The sequence below is a fragment of the Hyperolius riggenbachi genome, chromosome 4 (assembly GCF_040937935.1).
Source record: "Hyperolius riggenbachi isolate aHypRig1 chromosome 4, aHypRig1.pri, whole genome shotgun sequence".
Classification (NCBI taxonomy): Eukaryota; Metazoa; Chordata; class Amphibia; order Anura; family Hyperoliidae; genus Hyperolius; species Hyperolius riggenbachi.
In genome coordinates this window covers 292,991,612-293,014,779 of record NC_090649.1, presented here as the reverse complement: position 1 = coordinate 293,014,779, position 23,168 = coordinate 292,991,612, and the positions used below count along the sequence as shown (strand labels likewise).

Here is a 23,168-nt window from a genome sequence, read left to right as displayed (position 1 = left end):
AAGAGAGGGAGGTGGAGAGAGAATGAATGAGAGTACTGTGTGTGTGACCTGTGTGTATGTGTACTGTATGTACTTTGTGTGTGTGTGTGTGTGTGTGTGGTGTGTGCTTTATGTGTGTGTACTGTTTGTACTGTGTGTATGTCTACTGTGTGTGTGTGTGTGTGTGTGTGTGTGTGTGTGTGTGTGTGTGTACTGTATGTACTTTGGGTGTGACCTGTATGTGTGCTGTATGTGTGTGTATTGTTTGTACTGTGTGTGTGTGTGTATACTGTGTGTGTGTACTCTGTGTGTGACCTGTGTGTATGTGTGCTGTATGTACTTTGATTGTGACCTGTGTGTGTGTGTGCGCTGTATGTGTGTGTACAGTCTATGTACAGTGTGTGTGTACTGTGTATGTGTACTGTATGTGTGTGTACTGAATGCGGTGCGTGAGCGGGGGGGGGGGGCGCACTTTGGAGTCTCAGCCCCTGGTGCTGGGGAGCCTTGTCCCAGCCCTGCTCCTCAGTACATGGCAGGGATTGATACGGCTGTATGGGGATAGGGCTTGGAACAGAACAACAGAATACCCAAACACTAGGAAAGTATAGGGGACCAAAAGAGACCCAAAAGCCCTCCTACCTCGAGCTGCTTGGATATTTGTCAGCCTTTGCACTGATCTTGTATTGTATTGACAGCAAAGAATGCTGGATCAATATCCAGCATTCTTTGCTGTCAATACAAAAATTTCAAATGAATACACTTTTCTAAAGATTGGTGTCAAATGAACAAATTATATGAAAAGGCCTTGTAAATGGTTACATTTACTTGACATATAGTTGGCATAAGTTCTGCCACATGGCTAAAACTAACATTACCAACCGGAACTATTATTATTTTAGAATTTTGTGTACAGTAGTAGCAACAGTTAACAACAAGTGATCTGACAAATGAATTGTGTTGATGTGACCTGCTTCCTTGTCTTGAAACGCTGGTAATTAATTATTGCTGTCAGTTTTACTGTTAAATTCCGAAGCAGTGACATTTTTAAGTCAGATGAATAGGCCAGATTGTAATGAACTAGAATGCAGAGATTGCATCAGAACAGGTCTAGGGTATTTCTATCTATTCTGTAGCAAAGCTGTATAGTAGAATTATGTGTAGGATATGTTTTGACAGCTATTTTCAATATTGTTTTTCATGAGAATACTTTTTTAAGATATGTACCGTACAATATTTAAATGTGGTCAGACTGGGGGCATATTTAGAATATGGTGAAATTATTTTTGGTGCATTTTACTGAGCATTGCAGAACTTTGCTCTGAAATGTGTAATAAAGAATTAAAATTAACCTGAAAACCTCAAAATCGTGAAATTCCATACTCTTATTTTGGTTGTAAGGGTTAGCATTTCAGGCTGAGGATTTACTTGTCTCACTGTCATCTTCTGTTGCACTTTATGTTTATTCAGCTCTCATACAGAGTAATGATGACTGAACTTTGTATCTGTTTCCTGCTGTCAGACTGTTTTCAGAATCCCACGCCTATTTTATGACCTCTAAACTCTCAGGGAGAATTACACTGCAGGAAGATTCTAAGTACAGTAGAATTGGAGGTAGCATACATACAGTATATGTTTATCTCATCATGCTGCATCACCATTTAGGTATACTTTATACAGTTAGAAATAAGAACGATTCTCATTTTCTCCCTGGGGGAAGCGAGCACAGTATACTTGTAAAAATTATGATCACTAGAAGCCCCATTCACGTACAGTAGAAGGAAGGAGTAAATCATAAATTCTTCACTCACAACTTTTAGTTCTTCTGGTAAAAGTGGCAAACAGAGTGCTGGAAGCTAAGACCACTACTTTACACTACTTCCCGCAGCATACATCACTATGACAGTGAGGAATGCCATGCCATGTGCTTTTATGAAGTGGCAAAAAGGGTAATTTTCCATTCCAAGATGTGGCAAGCACGCATGAGGCACAGGGAAATTTGGCCTCTCAGGAATAGCTGATAGTAGAATATAGCGGTATTTTAGCATATTCTACTACTTCACAGTGGTATTTCTAGATAGTAAAATATCGGTAATGCCCCGTTTACACTTAATTAGTTGTTCTCAGTTATAGACTGAAAGAAAACTGATTTTCAAAGTAATGCCCATGTTTTCCTATGGCACCTTTCACACTTAATGCGTTTTAACTGAAATCTTTTTTACAATGCACTGCTATGGAAAAAACGCGTACCAACGCACACCAACTGATTAAGTGTAAATGGGCCCATAATGTTACCAATATTTCACTACAGCAAAACCTAACCCTATTCTCACGCAGAACCTTCCCTCTATGGTGCCTAACCTTAACCCCCGTGCCTAATCTTAACCTCCCCTCCTGGCAGCACCCACATTTCCTACTTCCTGTGGCACTTGTGCTGAAAAATAATGGTACTTTCATAAGTGCCAGTCACTATAATATATGTTGTTATTTTAACCTTAAAAACGCACATTAGTGATATATAGTAGAATGCAGTAAATTATTTAGGATGCCCACTTTTATGGTCATTTTCCATGCTTCAGCATCAGAAACACTTCCTATATCTGTACATTGTTGTACATTGGTATGTAGCCCCACACTTCCAGTGATGTTTAGCCTAGGCTGTTTAACTATGTAGAATTCAACTCCCAGAGCATTCTGAAGACCAGGTATATTTTGTACTGGCTTCAGAACGCTCAGAAAATTTACAGTGCTGCACCTGACTGGGCTAAAGTTGTCACCACCCATGATGCGTTTTAGAATGTAAATCAGTGTGAGGAAAAAAAATTACAATGGACAAACACTGAATAAATAATTTATAAATGAATATTGTACACAAATAAGCAGGTTTATTCATGGCGTTATTTTCACAATAGTTCATCTTCAAGAGCAATCTTCTAAATTTGTCAGTAAAACAAATGCATGTAATTCTGTAGAATAATTGGCATTTTTATTAAGAGGTCCCCTAACTGATTGTCTGTGATCATTGGCAGAGTGAGAAATCACCTGGCCTGTCATTATTAAACACTCTCAATATGGGTACAGGGAGATGGATGTGATTTAAAGATGCCAACGCTATTCTTGATGGTTGTGCATGACTGCGTGTTTTTCTTCAGTAAAGAGTTGTTACACTGGGTGCCTGTCTGCTTGTACAGAGACCACTCTGCTCCATCAAGTTTGCCAAGCTGTAATAAAATATTGGTAAAGGTGCAGAGCCTTCACTATACAGCTTCATGAACATAAGGCCCCATTCACACTAGAGCATTTTCGGCAAAACGCTCAAGCGCTAGCGTTTTTTAAAGCGCTAGTGCTATAATACCTTATGGGCCCATTCTTACTTAGGTGATTAAGTGTGAATGGGGCCTAACTCTTCATCTTTGGAAATGTATCAATGCAGGTTAATGTTTTAAAATATTTTTATATTGAATTTATTTTTGTACAGTAGTCAGACATGGTATTTGTACAGGACAGTCATATGTGCTCATAATATACACAGTACATGGTATCATACCGCTTAATAGTAAATCACAGAAAACGTTATACTTTTATTTCCCCCTCTCAGTCAATCAGTTTACAGTCTCCATGTGTCTTATACGGTAATCCCAGTACTTATACTCTAATCTGTGTGTGAAATACCTTCATGAATAGAACATGCAAGCAGCATGGGGAATGTAAACTTCATAGCAAGCAATTATTTTCCTGTAAGCTTTTCAGTACTTCACCAAATGACCTACTTACTAAAATACACCACCATTTCCATTTTCGATTTGATAAGCTGCATTATAATAGTCTGCGCCTGAAATAAACACACGTATCCACGTAATAAATATATTGATCCTTGTTGTGAAAAGAGCAGCATTGCACACAGTTATTCCTAGCAGTCAACCAACATTGACTGTGTAATGTTTTCATCCTTATGTAACATGGCTTATGACTAGTTGCAGATATAAACACTGATTTTGTACCATCATCATAATCATCAGCAGTAGTCATCATCAACATAACTAAAGATCATCATTATCTCTGATATCCATATATTTTACCAATAACCTTTATCAGAAATGCAAGGCTGTCAAATATCAAACTAAATCTCACACAAAAGCACTTTGGCCTATTGTAATTAATGAATGTAATTATATTTTTAATCACCAATTTAGAAGCTGTCTGTTATGAAGGTTAAAGTGATAATTGAAGTCTGCCATAGATAGAATGCTTTGTATGGAATACGTCTTCTTCGGTCAAAATTCATAGGATTGAAATGCCTGCTGTTATCTAGTTAAAGTTTGCTTTACTTTTGTGGAAAAATAAACACAATGGCCTTAAATGGTAGCTATGTGCGGTAATTTTTTTTTTTTTTTTTAAGGTAAAATACCTAGTAGTCTTTAATTGACTTCCATAAGTTAGGATGGTCTTTGGAAGATTTTTTTTTCTTTGGGGGGGGGGGGGGGGGGGGGTAGGTGTATTTCATTATGTAGAAACCTATGGAAAGTATATTTATAGGCATCCCCTATAAAAAAAAATTCCAGTAAATATTTGGATTTTTTTTTCTACTATTCTTTTTTATTACACATCATGAATAAAAACTCCACTAAAACAGCAATAGGAACTCCACTAAAACAGCACAATACATACAAATTGAGTTTACCTCCAGGTACAGGCAGGTCTTAAACTGGTAAATTATGTGCTAACATTCCCCCTAATTTCCATGAGAATAGCGATTTTCAGTAAAATTATTGCAAATGACTACACAAATTACTACATAATTTACCGTATGCGGTGAAATATGACTAAAATGTACCAGAATTGCTAAATGTCATTACCGCATGCGGTAAATTACTGAACATGCGATAATTTACTTGAAAACTCTACCACAATTGAGGCCAATATCTTCCAGGAGTAGTACAGTATAACCATTACAAAGATTTCAGCAAACATTACTACTACTACTGAAAGGAAGCTAAAGTTGTGGCTGCATATAGTTTGTGAACAGGCATTTGGCAGTATATTAGGGGGTGTATGCACAAAAAACATGGTAAAACTGCCATGTGCAGCGAGCACACAATTTTACTGGTACTTCTGACACTGAAGTAGTACGCATTGCACAACTAGAAGTATGTTTTGGCTTACTCTAGTCTTCCTTTATGGCTTTTTTGTTATGGCACACTGTAGTTCTCCTTTATGGTTTTAAGTAGTATGTTATGGCACACTGTAGATCCCCTTTATGGTTTTTAGTAGTATGTTATGGCACACTGTAGTTCCCCTTTATGCTTTTTAGTAGTATGTTATGGCACACTGTAGTTCCCCTTTATGGTTTTTAGTACTATGTTATGGCACACTGTAGTTCCCCTTTATGGTTTTTAGTAGTATGTTATGGCACACTGTAGTTCCCCTTTATGGTTTTTAGTACTATGTTATGGCACACTGTAGTTCCCCTTTATGGTTTTTAGTACTATGTTATGGCACACTGTAGTTCCCCTTTATGGTTTTAAGTAGTATGTTATGGCACACTGTAGTTCCCCTTTATGCTTTTTAGTAGTATGTTATGGCACACTGTAGTTCCCCTTTATGCTTTTTAGTAGTATGTTATGGCACACTGTAGTTCCCCTTTATGCTTTTTAGTACTATGTTATGGCACACTGTAATTCCCCTTTATAGTTTTAGTAATATGATATGGAAGACTGTAGTTCTCCTTTAACATGAGAAAGTTGCTCTAAAAGCTAGTTTCATGCTAATTGTGCGCAGCTTGGATTTAGGTGAACTTCCTGTTGATTTTGATTGACACAATTCCAAACTGCAAATGCATTTGCATGAAATCTTCATACAAGCCACAAGTATTTGTATCTTATTAATGATCCCTACTCTTAGCTACTGTTTTTGCTGTAGTTTTCTTTTCACCGCTGTTTGTAAATCATGACTGAAGAGTTCTGAAAAAAGGCCTTTATTATGCTGTAGATTATTCATCTATAGGCAGGGAAAGCTGTCTTGCAAATATGGCATTCCAATGAAAGAATATGAATAATGCCTTAGGTGAATGTGTACCTGAAGAGAACATTATTATTGGAAATGTAAGTGGCATGCATTTTCTTTAATTTATTCTGCACTATGGTATACGCCTTGAAGAGTTAAAACTTGAAACTTTTACATTATGCAGTTACAATTTCATAGTTCTTCTTGTCGTTAATTATTATTTTTAAATAGCTAATGCATCTGGCGCTAATGTGATGAGGTGAGCGGAGATCATGTATGCCATTTTACTTACTTACTTTTCAGCAGTGGCCTCTGAATGGCCCTAAAACACTTTGCAATAATTGGAGTACAACAGCATGAGCTAATGGCTGAACCACGAGATTCACAGTTTATATTTTAAAACACTCAACTTATTTCGCATCTGCGTGATGAAATTGCACAGGGTAATAATTTGGTGCCTGCTGGCAGCATCTGCAAATATTTTGAAGGGTCTCCATTAGAAGGAACATACTTTAATAAACATTTTCTTCTGTGCTATACTCTACAAAAGAAATCATGTCAAGGTCGTCACCATCGTTATGCGCATAGTTGCAATGTTTGGGACAAAGAGCTTATCCTAAAGAATACATTTTATAATCAAATTTTTTTCCTTCTTTAAGATATCATTATTTTCTCTGCAAGAAATGTATTTTATACTGTATGCTGACAAGAGTCTCCTTGCCTCATTATTAATTGATTTTCAGGTTCCCTAGCATTTACATTTTTTCACTTCATGAACACCATCCATTAGAACAGATGCCGTTATTACTTTTGTATAGTAATGAATATATATATATATATATATATATATATATATATATATATATATATATATATATATATATACACACAGTATATTCAGTAATAATATTAAAAAGATATATATATATATACACACACACACACACACACACACACACATATATATACTGTATATATATATATATCACTGTGCCTGTCCGGTACCTGTGTGTGTGTGACAGGTGCACATTGTAATACTCATCACTGCATATACCTGCCTGTTTTTCCCTTCAGTGCATCCACCTACCTACGTGAGCGCATGCAGTGTCACTGTGCCTGTCCGGTACCTGTCTGTGTGTGACAGGTGCACATTTGTAATACCCATCACTGCATATACCTACCTGTTGTTCCCTTCAGTGCACCCACCTACCTAGGTGAGCGCACGCAGTGTCAGTGTGCCTGTCTGGTACCTGTGTGTGTGGGTGACAGGTGCACATTTGTAATACCAGTCATTGCATAATTGTTCACAGTGCCTGTGTAATATACCACTCTGAGCATACCTGCTAACTGCACCTGTGTGACAGCTGCACATTGTATTGTAATACCAGTCACTGCATACCTTTTACTGCACCTGTGTGACTGCACATTGTGTTAGTCAAGTCAGTGCATACCTTTCACTTCATCCCTCTCGATATGGACAAAACAGGTAGAGGCAGAGGGAAGGGGCAGACCCAGAGGCAGGCCACCCAGCAGGTCTGTTTGAGGTCGTGCTGATGTGATTTCGTGCGGCCCTAGCCCAAAGTACAGTGCTCAGAAGAAGGCATGTCCCATCAACTCCCAAGATTGTCAGGACGTGGTTGACTATTTAACACAGAACACCTCGTCTTCCGCAGCCACCAGCGCTACTACTAGCACCACATCCACTGCATTTGACACTTCGCAGGAGTTATTTGGTGAGGAAATCACTGATGCACAGCCATTTTTGTTACAACAAGATGAAGGCACTAAGCAAGTTACACCACCTCATATGTCTGAGTTAGGCGACACAATGGACGTAACGTATGAGGAAGAGAATGATGAAATACCTGCTGTTGGTTCAGTTTATGAGGTGTCTAAGGCAAGCGAAGCTGGAAATGATGATTATGATGCTACAGATGCCACGTGGGTTCCTAATAGAGGAGATGAACAGGGGGACAGTTCAGACAGAGGGGGAGTCAGAGAGGAGTAGGAGGAGACGAGTTTCTGAAAGAAGCAGGGGGAGCTCGTTGTCAGAAACAGCTGGTGGCAGTGTCCGGCACCATGTATTGCCACCTATGGACAGCCAGCCAACATGCCCTTCAACATCAGCTGCTGAGGCCACCATAGTACCCACACCCCAGGGGGGCTCAGCGGTGTGGAAATTTTTTATTGTGTCTGCCGTAGATCAGAGCAATGCCATCTGTTCTCTCTGCCTTCAAAAATTAAGCCGTGGTAAGGCCAACACCCACGTAGGGACAACTGCCTTACGAAGGCACATGCTGAAAAGGCACAAACTGCAATGGGAAGACCACCTAAGGAAAAGCAGCACACAAAAGAAAAGCCACCCTCCTTCTCCTCTTCCTCCTTCAGGTGCATCATCTTCAGCCGCTTTCTCCCTTGCACCTTCACAATCACAGCTACCCTCTTCCACTCCGCCTCTCACCTTGAGCGGTTCCTGCTCCTCTGCCCACAGCAGCAGCCAGGTGTCCGTGAGGGAAATGTTTGAGCGTAAGAAGCCAATGTGTGCCAGTCACCCCCTTTCCCGACGTTTGACAGCTGGCTTGGCGGAACTGTATAGCTCTCCAGCTGTTACCATACCAGCTGGTGGACTCTGAGGCCTTCCAAAAATTTGTGGCCATTGGGACACCGCAGTGGAAGATATTATTTCTCAAAAAAGGCAATACCCAAACTGTACCATGAAGTTGAGAGGCAAGTGGTGTCATCTCTGGAAAACAGCGTTGGGTCAAGGGTCCACCTGACCACGGATGCCTGGTCTGCCAAGCATGGTCAGGGCAGGTACATTACTTACACAGCCATTTGGGTCAACCTGGAGACTGATGGCAAGCAGGGAGTACGTGGCTGTGCAGCGGAACTTGTGACCCCTCCACGGCTTACAGGCAGGCCTGCTGTCACCTCCTCTCCTCGTGTTACATCCTCTTCTCTGTTGTCCTCCTCCTTCTCCTTGGCTGAGTGGCAGTTCAACTCTACTGGTGCTGCGATCTCCTCTCCAGCTACACAGCCCCAGCTCCCCAGGGCCTACTATGCTGCATGCCAGGTACGATGGTGTCACGCCATCTTAGACATGGCTTGCCTCAAAGTGGAGAGTCACACTGGAGCAGCTCTCCTGTCTGCTCTTAACAAACAGGTGGATCAGTTGCTGACCCCGCACTAACTGGAGATCGGCAATGTGGTGTGTGACAACGGCAGCAATTTCTTTTTGGCTTTGAATTTGAAAAAGTTGACACATGTACCCTGCATGGCACGTGCTCAATCTCGTAATTCAGAGATTTGTGTCTAAGTACCCAGGCTTATATACACGTCTGAGGAAGCCTATTGGCGAAACGCGTCACGTGTTGTGACGTCATCCCGCCACCACGCTGGCTGCAGCGATCCACCCTTTGCCTCCGCCCCTCCTCCTTAGCTCAGCCTGACTCCCGGACACCTCGTAACGTGGCTGAATCTGCCGTCCGGCCACAAGGAGAACGCTGACATACTTGAAAATAGCGCCGCAACAATGGCCAAGTCCCTGCTAACATGACAGGGCACGTGAGTACCAAGCTTTTCTGGCCGACCCGACCTAATGCAAGGCGGCTTCGAAAACCAGCTAATGCAATCCTATGCTGTTGTCAGTAAACATTCCTGTTAAATGTCATTTTTATGATTGGCTGCTCTGGTTGTAGTCTAAGGCGAGCAAGGTTTTGTAGCTGCTTGCTACATGTAATGGGGGTGTATCTCATAGATGGATAAGAGGCTTGTTCAAAGAAATATACAGGGTGGATTGAAGATACTGCTTTCTCTAATGGATGACGTTCTATAGTCTAACCGAACAGGATTTAAAAGGGGCCTGAAGAGATATATATGCATATACCGGTAAAAATAGGTGCACCTGAATTATACTACCCTCAATTAATTATCCTGCGTAGGTTGGTCTATAGGCTATGAGTTTTAATTGGTTTTAATCATGTGGATATGAATTATGTGTTTTTTGATATGTGCTAATTGATAAATAAATATGATAATTGTTATATCTCAGCTCCCTATATTTATGATTGTTGAATCTGTACTAAGTTAATAGGTGAGACAGAGAGTTTAACTATTTTTAGGTTGATATCCCACAGTATTTAATGGGTTTGTTGAAGTACCCAGGCTTACAGGACATCCTAAAGCAGTCCAGGAAGGTGTGTGGGCATTTTTAGGCGGTCTTACACGGCCATGGCACGCTTTGCCAAAATTCAGCGGAGAAACAACTTGCCGTTAAGACGCTTGATTTGCGATAGCCCGGCTTGCTGGAATTCGACTCTCTTGATGTTCGACCGCCTGCTACAACAGGAGAAAGCCGTCAAACAGTATCTCTACAACTACAGTCAAAGGACACAGTCTAGGGAGATGGAGATGTTCTGGCCGAAGTACTGGACACTGATGCGAAATGCCTTCAGGCTCATGCGGCCGTTTGAAGAGGTGACAAACCTGGTTAGTCGCAGTGAAGGCGCCATCAGCGACTTGATCCCATATGCCTTCTTCCTGGAGCGTGCAGTGCGTAGAGTGGTGGATCAAGCTGTGGAGGAGCGTGACCAGGAACAGGAAAGGGAGGAAGAGTTGTGGGATCAATTCTCAGCAGAAGCAGATGATTCCTCAACACCTGCGGCAGCACAGAGGGGGGAGGAGGAAGACGAATCGTTTGGGGAAGAGGAGTCAGATGATGAGGAAGGTGTTGTTTTGGAGGAGGAGGATGAGGCGGAAGAAAAACCACAGCAGGTGTCGCAGGGGGCTTGTGCTGCTTAACTTTCCCGTGGTATTGTTCGTGGCTGGGGAGAGGAGGAGAACTTAGCTGACATCACTGAGGAAGAGCAAGAGGAGATGGATAGTACGTCTGCATCCAACTTTGTGCAGATGGCGTCTTTCATGCTGTCCAGCCTGTTAAGGGACCCCCGTATTAAAAAACTCAAGGGGAATGAGCTGTACTGGGTGGCCACACTACTAGACCCTCGGTATAGGCACAAAGTGGCGGAGATGTTTCCAAATCACCTGAAGGCAGAAAGGATGCAGCACTTGCAGAGCAAGCTGGCAATTATGCTTTACAATGTGTTTAAGGGTGATGTCACAGGCACAACGCAATAAAAGTACCACTGCCAGTAATCCTTCTCCCATGTCCACGCAGGCAAGGACAGGATGCTCCAGCGATCTCATGGTGATGTCGGACATGCAGACATTCTTTAGTCCAATACCTCGCCTTAGCGCTTCCAGATCCACCCTCCACCAACGCTTGGACCGGCAGGTAGCCGACTACCTGGCCTTAAGTGTGGATGTAGACACTGTGAGCAGCGATGAACCCTTGGACTATTGGGTACTCAGGCTTGATCTGTGGCCAGAGCTGTCACAATTTGCCATCCAACTTCTGTCTTGCCCTGCCTCAAGCGTCCTGTCAGAAAGGACCTTCAGTGCAGCTGGAGGCATTGTCACTGAGAAGAGGAGTCGCCTAAGTCAAAAAAGTGTTCAGTACCTCACCTTTATCAAAATGAATGAGGCATGGATCCTGGAGGGCTACTGCCCAAAGACTAAGTCAGTCCCCGCACACAGCATCTCTGCTTACACGCCGTGTGACTGCCTGCCCCATGTCTAAGTCGCTCCCCACACAGCATCTCTGCCTGCAGGCCGCTTGACTGCATTCTCCGCCACCACCAACAGGGTCCACCAGAACTCCAGGCGGTTTCCTGAATTTTTAAGGCTGCTGCTAGCAGCGGCCGCTATAATCATTTTTCTTGTGCGTGTACATGCCTGCTTAATTTTTCTGGCTGCACTGCAGCTGCAACAACAAAACAAAAGGCATGTACATGTGTCAATTCCCCTTCGTGATCGTTACCTTGCCGCAGTGAAGGGGCTTGCGTATCACAATGAGGCAATGACCGCTGGCTATATGAGTCTCTCGGGGTGGCACACCAAAGATAATAAGGTCGTTGCTTCATTGTGGACAGACCAAATTCTATCAGCTGGACAGTCACTGTTGTTCTGTCATTGAGCTACCTCAGCCTGGCGACCATATGGGCTTGAAAACTGCTATCGCCTGCACTCTCGCCATGGTGCACACCAGTCCAGCATGGCCGTCACAACACAAACAGTTGTTTGCGGTGCGTTACACAGTGAGTTTGGTCTGTCAGTGTGAAGCAGTACTCTAATTACACTCCCTGATTGATGTATTCACATGCAAGATGTTTTAAAGCACTTTAGACCTCCAATTTAGCATGCAATGTGATTTCTGCCCTTAAAATGCTGCTTTGCGTCAAATCCAGAATTTTCCCTGGGACTTTTGGCATGTATCCCACTCATCCATGCAAAAACTCAGATGTTAGACCCCTGAAACATCTTTTCCATCATTTTTGTGGCCAGCATAAATGTTTCTAGTTTTCAGAGTTCGCCTCCCCATTGAAGTCTATTGCGGAAGTTCGCAGTTCTGCGGTTCGCGGTTCTGGGGTTTGCGAACTGAAAATCGGAAGGTTAGGGCCATCTCTACTTATAAAGTCACTTTAAGTAGGAGGAAAAAGTGGACTTGTCACTCATGCTCTCTTTTAATTGTCTTTTAGAATATTGCAATGGTTGTTATAGCCACAAATGTACCCTTTCCATCCTGTCAATTGGCAGGGACATGGATTGTGGGAAATAGCGGCTATTTCCAACTGCCAAGCAACCAGTATCTCCCTCTGTGCATTTGTATAGCTATTAAAAAACAACAACAACAACAACCTTTTAGCCTATTGTATTGTTGGGGATGTGGGGTTGTGGTAATAGATAATGTCAGTTGGTGCTGTCAGTTTTTTTTCATATCTGCAGTAGTAAAGATGATTACGTGCAGGCTGATTGTGGATCAAAAAATATGAACAAATTACATTGCGAATATCAATCATTTCTTAATCTTGATAACTTTTCACTTTGCAATGTATTATTTATTTTTTCCCCTTTTTCGCTAAAGTTCCTCTTTAAACCTTTTGAACTGATATTTTTTTTCTAATCATTTTATCTTTACTATCTGTCAGTATAAAAATGTACTTCAACACAAAGACGGTTATTTTCACACATATAATCCATGGACACTGCTGAAATGTGAGGGCACTTGTGAAGAAACATACGCAGGCATTCTGTATACTACTGCAGCTACATTTTTGTTCTTTCATAAATAACCCTTGCAATCTATGAAACTATGAAGAGCTAAAATAAATGATGACACTAAAAGATAACCTTGTTTGAGGACACATTTTCCTTACAGGAAAGGAACGTTATGGAGAAGATGCTTGACGCCTCAGAAGGATGCAGGGACACATGGAGCAGTAGATATATGGCAATGGTGAGAAAAAGATATTTTGAAGGTAAGAATTCCCATAAACACAGGGCGGACCAATTCTTTATTGAGTGTGCCTATTGTACTGCAACTGTAAACTATGCAAACAGGAAAATTAATTAAAACTGGATAAGTGATTGCAGATAATCTGTATGTATGACAGATGTTTTACAGTGGATCTATGCCAACCTACATAAAACTATTTCAAACACATCAGATAATTAGTTACAAAGACATCTGAAATATCCTCCTTTCTCTGTAAATCTTTGACATTTCTGTGCTAGTTTCACAAATCTAGCTTATACTGGAGGAAAGGAAGAATTAAAATCTCCCCAACGACACTAAAGGCAATTAAAACTCGACTGAAAATATAATCCTTTGTCTGAAAAATAGATTATTTTACTGTGGGCAGGAATGGATCTAGACCAAGTTGGGCCTGGGGCAAGGTCAGGTTTTGGCACCTAAACTGCCATTCCCATCCAAATTTTGCCGCCTTTTTAAGAATTCAACAAACTGCGCCTGGGGCAAGATACCCTAGATCCGTCCCTGACTGTGGGTAGGGAACTGATCCCCAAGAGCTCATACAGGTCTACTGCTTAGTGACAACTACTGTTGGTATGGGTGGGTGGAGTGTGTGTGGAGGGGGGGAAATGGGGGAGGAAAGGAGGTATGAAGGTGTTAAACAAAATGGAGCAGCTTCTGTTGGATGGGATAGGAAAGGAATAATGCACTCAGCAATTGCTTAATGATCTGGATGTGCCAGATCCTTAAGCGACCTCAGAGGACACCTCTACACATTCTAGATTCTTGCCTGAGAAAACCCCAGACAGCTGCCTCAGCCGAGGTAAATATAACATGTTTACTTTACCACACATGGGCTTTAGGGTAATGGCAGCGTTGCTGCTGTATGGTAGTTGCTGAGCAGTGCATTTCAACTCAAAGCTCATGCATGTTATGTGCGTTTCAGCGCATGGATCATGCAGATAAACCCAGCTGAATCAGCGAGTTTCCTTTCCCTATGTCACTTCACAATGGTTTGACAATGCAGTAAAACTCATAGAAATGTGCAATGAAATTCACAAAAACTCACAAAAAGAAAAATCAATTGTACGTATAAACACATAATTTTTACTAAGTATTTTTACTTTGTCTGAAATAGTTTTACACTGTATGCAGACTAGGGAGGTCCAGTTACAAAGAGGGCAGGTTGAAAAATGGCGCACCATTCTGCCGATAAATGTATCATAAAACACTAATTAACGCTTTAATGTAAATATATTGAAACGGTAAATAGCGTTTTATTTTTCATGGCGGAACGGTGCTCCATGAAAAAATACAAGTGGCTAGTTTTAGGCAGCGGGGGTCAGTGGGGAAGAGAGGCAGCGGGACACTGGAGGGAATAGGATTAGCTGGAGGGAGAAAGTGTGCATATGCATACATTACCTTGTTCCAGCTCCTTCACTCCGCTCCTGCACTTCTTCAGTTAGTTTGCTGTAGTCCTGCATCCAGCCAATCACCATGTGGCTTCAGTCCCCGCATGGTGATTGGCTGGCTGCAGGACTGCTGCAAACTAACAGAAGCGGAGTGGAGGAGCGATCGCCGGCCTGGACAAGGTAATGTATGCACACATCCTCCCTCCAGCTAATTCCACTCCCTCCAGTGTCCCACTGCCTCTCTCCCCCACCGAGCCCTGCTGCCTAAAACTAGCCCCCTGCATTTTTAAGACTTATAATGCTATAATAGCGTTATAAGTGTAAGGCACACTGCATGCGTCATTTTTTAACACTCATAACGCTAAATAACATTATATTTTTTAAGTCAATGAGGCATCATTTCTATTCTCCCAGCGCTGTGCGCCACTTTTATCCATCCCAGACTAGGGGCCCAATTGAATTACAAGGATTGCTAACCAGAGAATCTGTACTGTGAAAATCTTACATAAATAAATGCACCAGCCTGTTTGTTGTTTTCTCCTAGCCCCCTCTGTGACATTTTCACTGCTCCCCGCTGCTTTCTTGGTGATACAATCACTGTTTTATTCATTGTTTTTGTAAACAATGAAGATGGCCACCAAACAGGAAATACATCATCAGAGCAGGTGCCTGTTGTCAGAGGCTCCTCTTAAACGTGACTTGACTGCTGGAATGTTACTCTACTTGTTGCCTTAGCTGCTTGTCTGAGCTCTGCACTGATCTTTCTGCACTCACAGCTGTTCACAAGGTCACAGCTCCTGAGCCTGCAGACACGCTGGCTGTGAGCAGAGACCTTGCCTGTGACTCATACAGACAGCACACAGGAGAACAGAGGGGGGCATGCAAGGTGCTTGCATAACTTGTCCCTATCACAGCAGAGGCAGCACATTCCTCCCTGGGTCGACAAAGCTTGACAAAGAAAAGAAGATTAGATATATTACAGAGACAGTACAACTAGAAAAGGCTGCAGTAATCCAGACCAGAGCTGGGCTATAATTAGATTGCCTGGCCATATGAAAAAAAAACAACAACAAATAAAACCCGCTTGGTTGATCAATCTTTTTATCATTATCATTCCAACATTTTCTTTTTATCAGTATCAGTGAATTTAGATGTAGGAGGTGTTAACGTAAAAATGAGGACAGCTGAGCGTTAAACTTATCATTTGATTTATACCAGATGGTACAGCATATTGCTCAGCTTACAATGACACGTTTTTTTAAACTTGTATTAAAATGTCTAAATCCAAATACATTGTCCTCAATGCAGGCTAATATTTCCAGAAAGGCTGAGCCAGCTTGAGTGAGTTTCCACTGCTAGAACATTACCAGCCAACTGGTCCATAATATGGAGGCTCTGCAAGGGAACGGCAGATATTTTTACAGTGCTGCCCATAATTATTCATACCCCTGGCAAATGTTGACTTAAAGTTACCTTTATTCAACCAGTAAGTAATTTTTTGATGGGAAATGACATAGGTGTCTCCCAAAAGATAATAAGACCATATACAGGAGGCAGTATTGTGGGGGAAAAACAAAACAAAACATTTCTCAGCTTTTATTACATTTGAGCAAAAAGTGTCCAGTCCAAAATTATTTATACCCTTCTCAATAATCAATAAAAAAAGGCCTTTATTGGCTATTACAGCAATCAAATGCTTCCTATAATTGCAGACCAGCTTTTTGCATGTCACCACAGGAGTTTTTGCCAATTCATCTATAGCAATGAGCTCCAAATCTTTCAGGTTGGAGGGTCTTCTTGCAATCACCCTGATCTTTAGCTCCCTCCACAGATTCTCAATTGGATTCAATTTAGGACTCTGGCTAGGCCAATCCAAATTGTTGTTGTCTGCTAACTGTTTCTTCACCACTTTTGCTTTGTGTTTTGAGTCATTGTCATGCTGAGATGTCCACTGGTGGCAAAGGCTAAGTTTCTCTGCAGACTGCCTGATGTTGTCAATGAGAATCCTCATGTATTGCCTTTTTTTCATGGTGCTGTTTACTGTGATTAGGTTCCTTAGTCTATTGGATGAAACACCCCCAAAGCATTAGGTTTCCACCCCCATGTTTGACAGTGGGGATGGTGTTCTTTGGGTTGAAGACTTCTCCTTTTTTTAGAAACATCATTATGACCAAACAATTCAGTTTTTGTTTCATCTGACTATAACCCATAAGTATTTTTCTTTGTTCAGATGAGCATTTGCAAAGGCCAAGCGAGCTTTTGTGTGCCTTATCTGGAGAAGTGGCATCCTCCTTGGTCTGCATCCGTGGAACCCAGCTGTGTGCATTGTCCATGGGATTGTCTGCCTTGAGACATTGCCACCAGCAGAGCCCAGATGGCGTTGGTGGTGATCCTTGGATTCTTTTTCACCTCTCTCACTATCCTCCTGGCCAGTGCAGGTGTCACTTTTGGCTTCCAACCATCCTGTGAGATTTTCCACAGTACAGAACATCTTGTATTTTTTAATAATACTCTACACTGTAGCCAGTGAAACTTGAAATCATTTAGAAATGGCCTTTTAGTCCTTTCCTGACTTGTGAGCAGCCACAATGCGCAGCCGCAGGTCCTCACTGAGCTCCTTTGTCTTAGCCATGACTGCCCACAAACCAACTGCAGAGAGCTGCTGTTTTCCACATGTTAAGTTGATAGAGCAGCTGTTCCCAATTAATCAGGGTAATTAAGATGCTTTAGAACAGCTTGGACTATTTGGAATGGTATAGAACGTTGGACTTTCTTACAGATTGTGACAGTTTGTGAAGGGTATGAATAATTTGGACTGGACACTTTTTGCTCAAATGTAAATAAGAGCTGGGAAATGTTTTTTTTTTTTTTTGCGCAATAATGCCTCTTGTACATTGCCTTATTATCTTTTGGGAGACGTCTATGTAATTTCCTGTCAAAGCATTACTTGCAGGTTGATAAAAAATAACTCAAAAAGTCAAAATTTGCAAGGAGTATGAATAATTATGGGCAGCACTGTGTGTGTGTGTGTGTGTATATATATATATATATATATATATATATATATATATATATATATATATACAGGGTCTTCTCAAAAAATTAGCATATTGTGATAAAGTTCATTATTTTCTGTAATGTACTCATAAACATTAGACTTTCATATATTTTAGATTCAAATACACACAACTGAAGTAGTTCAAGCCTTTTATTGTTTTAATATTGATGATTTTGGCATACAGCTCATGAAAACCCAAATTTCCTATCTCAAAAAATTAGCATATTTCATCCAACCAATAAAAGAAAAGTGTTTTTAAAACCAAAAAAGTCAACCTTCAAATAATTATGTTCAGTTATGCACTCAATACTTGGTCGGGAATCCTTTTGCAGAAATGACTCCTTTAATGCGGCTTGGCATGGAGGCAATCAGCCTGTGGCACTGCTCAGGTGTTATGGAGGCCCAGGATGCTTCGATAGCGGCCTTAAGCTCATCCAGAGTGTTGGGTCTTGCGTCTCTCAACTTTCTCTTCACAATATCCTACATATTCTCTATGGGGTTCAGGTCAGGAGAGTTGGCAGGCCAATTGAGCACAGTAATACCATGGTCAGTAAACCATTTACCAGTGGTTTTGGCACTGTGAGCAGGTGCCCGGTCGTGCTGAAAAATGAAATCTTTATCTCCATAAAGCTTTTCAGCAGATGGAAGCATGAACCCACTTTTGAACCAGAAACAGCGGCAGAAGCGAGTGACCTGGGCTACAGAGAAGCAGCACTGGACTGTTGCTCAGTGGTCCAAAGTACTTTTTTCAAATGAAAGCAACTTTTACATATAATTCAGAAATCAAGGTGCCAGAGTCTGGAGGAAGACTGGGGAGAGGGAAATGCCAAAATGCCTGAAGTCCAGTGTCAAGTACCCACAGTCAGTGATGGTCTGGGGTGCCATGTCAGCTGCTGGTGTTGATCCACTGTGTTTTATCAAGGGCAGGGTCAATGCAGCTAGCTATCAGGAGATTTTGGAGCACTTCATGCTTCCATATGCTGAAAAGCTTTATGGAGATGAAGATTTCATTTTTCAGCACGACCTGGCACCTGCTCACAGTGCCAAAACCACTGGTAAATGGTTTACTGACCATGGTATTACTGTGCTCAATTGGCCTGCCAACTCTCCTGACCTAAACCCCATAGAGAATCTGTGGGATATTGTGAAGAGAAAGTTGAGAGACGCAAGACCCAACACTCTGGATGAGCTTAATGCCGCTATCGAACCATCCTGGGCCTCCATAACACCTGAGCAGTGCCACAGTCTGATTGCCTCCATGCCAAGCCGCATTGAAGGAGTTATTTCTGCAAAAGGATTCCCGACCAAGTATTGAGTGCATAACTGAACATAATTATTTGAAGGTTGACTTTTTTTGTTTTAAAAACACTTTTCTTTTATTGGTTGGATCAAATATGCTAATTTTTTGAGATAGGAAATTTGGGTTTTCATGAGCTGTATGCCAAAATCATCAATATTAAAACAATAAAAGGCTTGAACTACTTCAGTTGTGTGTATTTGAATCTAAAATATATGAAAGTCTAATGTCTATGAGTACATTACAGAAAATAATGAACTTTATCACAATATGCTAATTTTTTGAGAAGACCCTGTATATACAGTATACATATATATATATATATATATACAGTATATATATATATATATATATATATATATATATATATATATATATATATATATACAAACATATACAGGTAGTCCCCGGGTTACGAACGCCCGACTTACGAACGACCCGCCGATATGCTTACCTAATGCAGAGTATGCACAGCAGAAGCGATTACAAGTCTCACCTATTCCATGGCGGCTCCGGGCTAATCAGCGGCGTCCTCTCTCCCTTCATTCCTCCTTCCTCCCAGTGGCTTCACTAGTAGCGTCGCTTAATGATGCAATCAGAAGGAGCCGTGGGGTCTCCTTTTGATTGCGTCATTATGTGACGTTACTAGTGAAGCCGCTGGGAGGAAGGAGGAATGAAAGGAGAGAGGACTTCGCTGATTGGCCCAGAGCCGCCATGGAATAGGTGAGACTTGAAATCGCTTCTGCTGCGCATACTCTGCATTAGGAAAGGGGGCACGCGGGGCAGAGATGACACAGAGGGGGGACACTGGAAGCACAGGGGACAGAGAAGGCACAGCGTTCCGACTTAAAGGACTTACGAGGCCAAATTCTGCCCCCAAAACCTTAAAAAAGTTAACTACCTGCATGAGTTTGTATGGCATGGAGGACGCCGTCCGCGCCCTCCGTGCCGTTCCGACTGGTCCCCTCTGCGCAATAGCCCCCCGAAAGGCTGCCACCCCACGGTCCGGGTCGGGATCTGCAGCCTGCAGAAAGATGGCCGCCGGAGCTGGCCACGGCTGCGCAGTCCGCATAGCCGCTACTGCGGCTGCGCAGCTCTAGGACCAACCCTCCGATCCACGCTGCCTTTTACGTGGATTTATGTTACAAAGACAAATACAAGATAATAGACAATATACATGTTTGGCTAGTATGCCTGACAAGTCATTAAACTTCTGATTGGTCAGAAGTAATGAGGAAGCAATATCCACATACCATATGACTGCTGCTGAGTGGAGATCTTTTCTTTATCTTAGACTGCCAGGCAAGAGTCCATGCTTTCTGGGAACCTGGAAGTCCAAGCTGTACCCCCATCCCTAATGCCAGTGCTAGACAGGACATAGCCTAGCTGTTCATGCCACGAAACACCGCAGGAAGCAAACACATATTTAATCATTGCTTTTCAATGCAGTATCCAACCATTGCATGAGGTGCAAACTGGGAAGAACCTAGAAGTGATGTGGTTGAGGGCTTTAACATGATTAACCACCCTGGCGTTCTGATTAAATCGCCAGGGTGGCTGCGGGAGGGTTTTTTTTAAATTAAAAAAAAAATATTTCATGCAGCCAACTGAAAGTTGGCTGCATGAAAGCCCACTAGAGGGCGCTCCGGAGGCGTTCTTCCGATCGCCTCCGGCGCCCAGAATAAACAAGGAAGGCCGCAATGAGCGGCCTTCCTTGTTTTGCTTACATCGTCGCCATAGCGACGAGCGGAGTGACGTCATCGACGTCAGCCGACGTCCTGACGTCAGCCGCCTCCGATCCAGCCTTTAGCGCTGGCCGGAACTTTTTGTTCCGGCTACGCTGGGCTCAGGCGGCTGGGGGGACCCTCTTTCGCCGCTGCTCGCGGCGGATCGCCGCAGAGCGGCGGCGATCAGGCAGCACACGCGGCTGGCAAAGTGCCGGCTGCGTGTGCTGCTTTTTATTTGACTAAAATCGGCCCAGCAGGGCCTGAGCGGCAGCCTCTGGCGGTGTTGGACGAGCTGAGCTCGTCCAGACCGCTCAGCAGGTTAAAGGTACGTACTCTCATTTTTTTTACACACTGGTATTTCTGAGATGTCTACTTTATTCACTATTCAAAAGTTTTTTATTGTGTACATCATGGTAGACTGTGGCAGAATTTCATGGAAATGGGGATACCAGGCCGTTTCATTTGCCTTTTGAGGGATCTATATACAAACCAAGAAACAAAGCTTAGAACTGAGTATAGAATAACAGACTGGTTCACAATTGGTAAAGGAGTGCAACAAGGTTGCATATTGTCTCCTTATTTATTTAACTTGTATGCTGAATATGTAATGCAGAAAACTGGTTTGGATGAGTCACATGCTGGCAATAAAATAGCGGGCAGGAATATTTACAATCTGAGATATGCCGATGATACCACTCTAATGGCTGAAACTGAGGAAGAATTAAAGAGCCTAGTCATGAATGTCAAACAAGAAAGCGCCAAAGCTGGTCTCTTGCTTAGCATCAAGAAAACATAAGTAATATCATCTGCACCAATGAACAATCTTTAAATAGATGGAGAGAAAGTAGAAGTTTAAGCAGATTTCATCTTCCTGGGATCAAAGATCTCTGCAGATGTTGATTGCAGTCATGAGATTAAAAGAGGCTTGTTGCTTGGAGGTAAAGCTATGGCAAGTTTGGACAAGATACTGAAGGATAGAGATGTCACTTTGCCAACAAATATCTGGGTAGTTAGAGCTACGGTCCTCTCAGAAGTAATATATGGCTGTGAAAGTTAGACTATAAGGTCATGTGTAGAAACATTGATTCGTATGACCTGTGCGTGTGGAGAAAACTACTAAGAGTTCCCTGGGCTGCTAGAAGATCTAACCAGTCAATACACAAAGAAGTAAGGACAGAGTGCTCACTACAAGGGCTGATACTACTATTAAAACTCAAAGACTGTGGTCACACAATGAGAAGGCTGGATTGTTTGGAGAACCCCTTGATGCTTGGAAAAATTGAGGGCAAAAGAAGAAAAGGATGACAGAGGCTAAGATGGAGAGACAGTATATGTGAAGCTATGAACATACCTATGCAACAGCTGAAAGAAGCAGTGATTGCCAGAGATATCTGTACATATGGTCACGAAGAGTTGGAGTCAATTGTATGGATGAGGAGCAAGATTTCTGAGGTGAGAGGTGCTACTAAAGATTCATAGAAATATGGAGATCTTCTTGGAGCATACATGCTTCATCATAGCTTGTTACATGGTAATGGTCCCCTTGTACCCTTTTAATTTAATTACAATCTTACTATATACAGATTTATGGTACAGGCTTCTAGCCAACAACATGAGTAAAAGCCTAGGATTTCTGAGAAATTGGAATACTGACAAAAGGAACCTGAAATGAAAAGTATATAGAGACAGACATATTTATTTAATGTTAAAGGGACCCAGGGCAGTAAATAAATACAAAATCGGAACTTACCTGGGGCTTTTTCCACCCCATCGTAGGTCGGGAGGTCCCTCGGCATCCCTCTGGCTCCTCTCCCAGGGCCTGGCCAGAAATGGCTCCTGGCGACACTGGGCCCGAGTGTCGGGCTTCTTCTGCCTGAAAGGTGACGTCAGTCGTCACCACGCCGGCCGCCTCACGTCATCACACCGGCCGGCATGACAGTACTGCGCATGCGCGATTAAACTACGCATGCGCAGTACTGTCATGCGGCCGCTGTGATGAGGCAAGGCGGCCGGCGTGGTGACTGACTGACGTCTCCTTTCAGGAAGAAGGAGCCTGAAACTCGAGCCCAGTGTCACCAGGAGCCGCCGAGAGCCATTTCTGGCCAGGCCCTGGGAGAGGAGCCAGAGGGACGCTGAGGGACCTCCCAACCTACGATGGGGTGGAGAAAGCCCCAGGTAAGTTCTGATTTTGCATTTATTTACTGCTCGGAATCCCTTTAAACAATAGGCACTGCCTGGCTGTCCTGCTGATCCTTTGCCTCTAGTACTTGTAGCCATAGACCCTGAACCAGGATGCAGATTAGATGTTTCTGAAAAAAATCTGACA

At 42.5% G+C, this 23,168-nt stretch overlaps 1 protein-coding gene and 1 long non-coding RNA gene across 5 annotated transcripts in view; one reads left to right on the top strand and one right to left on the bottom strand.

Annotated features, from left to right (window-relative positions):
- Positions 1-23,168, bottom strand: part of NKAIN2 (sodium/potassium transporting ATPase interacting 2) — a 1,108,222-nt gene that overhangs the window by 128,726 nt on the left and 956,328 nt on the right. The window lies entirely within an intron of this gene.
- LOC137503858 (uncharacterized) overlaps positions 1-23,168 on the top strand; it is a 140,497-nt gene that overhangs the window by 118 nt on the left and 117,211 nt on the right. Inside the window, exon 2 of the long non-coding RNA XR_011019354.1 lies at positions 13,256-13,355. This is a non-coding gene — a long non-coding RNA (uncharacterized lncRNA). The remainder of the gene's footprint in view (positions 1-13,255; positions 13,356-23,168) is intronic.